Below are 1861 nucleotides of genomic sequence, written 5' to 3'. Positions count from 1 at the left end.
AAAAAAAAGGTATTAATTATTTTTACTTTTTCCTTATTTTTTTTTTTTTTCTTCAGGACAACTCTGCCTCTCTGCCTTTCTAATGTTTTGAGAACTTGGCTTACATACAACAATTTGAATATTTCCTTGCCATATTCACAGACAGTTTAAACAATCTATCTGTTAGATTGGAAAGAGAGCTGGGTGTCTCCAGAACTGTAGAAGCAGTACTGATTATTTTCCAAACCTTATCCAAAGCTAATTACATTGTTGATAAGACTTTTATTGACTCAGACAACTTTTTTTCACATATTTTTATTTCAAAATCGTTGGAGAAAATGATTTTTTTTCCCCTCACTCCATTAGTCTTGATTTTTTATGCTAGGAATAAAGTGGGAAAATACTTTTGCTTTCCTCATAAATGTGTTAAAATCTAATTAAAAATATATTTTACTAAAAGAATAAAACAGAAAAGGAAAGAATAAAAGGGAAAAGGAAAGGATTTGAACTCTTAAATTCAGTAGGTAGATTTGCTTTTGTGAAGCCTCAAAACATCATTTTTAATTCTAGTATATAAAGTGATCCCAGAATTTAGGGAACTCATCAGCTGAAGGTCAATGATATATAGTTTCTCCTCTAGCTCTTCCTCAAAAATGAATGTGAGGTGTCATGCCAGATCCATTGATGAATAGAAATTACCATGTCTATTTCAAGACCAAAATTATGCAACACTTACCAAAATCAGTTACTATATGTGTCTTGGAATTTGTAATAGTCCTTTTAAAATAAGCGTAACAGAAGAACTTCTCTCTTGATTTGCACATTTCTTTGTTTAATAGACCAAAAGAAAAAAAAATTATGCCATATTCCACTCTTGCTTTTTAGACTTATTCTTTGGAATTTAAAGAAGAGATCTCAGTGTAGCACCACCATATTTGTCCAACAATAATGAAAGGAAACTGACAGGCTCTGAAGGCCACTGCTTGTCCACTTCTTTTTTTGTTGCTTCTGTCAGCACCAGGACAGTTCAGCACCAGGACTGTAAGACTTCATTAAATAATGTTATTTATAGTACAGAGCAGAAGTTCCTGTCTTTCATCTTTTCAGTTGCCGCATTCAACTTTATGCCTTAACTGTCCCTGTAATAGTGACACCGTTTTCTGTCTATCTTCCTTTCCTTTCTTCTTTTTTTTTTTTTTTCTTTTTTTCTTCTTTCCCAAAATTAAGCTGTCTGAGTTTAAACAGAAAAGTGGTAACCCTTCAGGGAGAAAGAGTGTCAGGGAACCTGAACATTTGTGGACATTCTCTTAGCATCAGTGAGCCTCATTGTTTCCCTTGGAAAATAAGTCTCTGAGGAAAAATTGAGTGAAATGAATTACTAAATGGTTTAGAAAGACCAAATTTGTACAAGACTCTCATTCTTCTTTTAATGTCATGATAAATCTGATGAGAGTGCGATACCCGAGAGCTCTTTTGTGGAAGGATGACTGGTTTTAGACACATGTTATTCCTGATTTTTATTTTTATTTTGTTTGGAGGCAAGCAAAAAGGTATTCCTGCTTTCTGTAATATTCAGCACGTGACACAGTCCTAAGGTAGTAAGGATTTTCAAGTAGCCTAATATACCTAGGAGAAAATGGAATTTGTTGGTGGCACAGGGAGGGGTTTTAAGGAAGATCTGTACAGATGCCTTTCTTCCATTAATGTATTTTGCTTAGGGACTGCTAAGCTTTCTGAGCTTTTCCAATAGCTGTATTTATAGGATGTATTGCAGCTCACTGCCAGGCCTTTTATTTTTGTTTATTTTTGTATAATTTGTAGAAGAGCTTAGCTTTTAATAGCTTGTGGTAGCAGTGGTAATGAGAAGACAGTTGGACCAGAT

Source organism: Meleagris gallopavo, chromosome 4, assembly GCF_000146605.3.
Source record: "Meleagris gallopavo isolate NT-WF06-2002-E0010 breed Aviagen turkey brand Nicholas breeding stock chromosome 4, Turkey_5.1, whole genome shotgun sequence".
In the NCBI taxonomy this organism is placed as follows: Eukaryota; Metazoa; Chordata; class Aves; order Galliformes; family Phasianidae; genus Meleagris; species Meleagris gallopavo.
Note: the sequence above shows the minus strand (reverse complement) of the source record.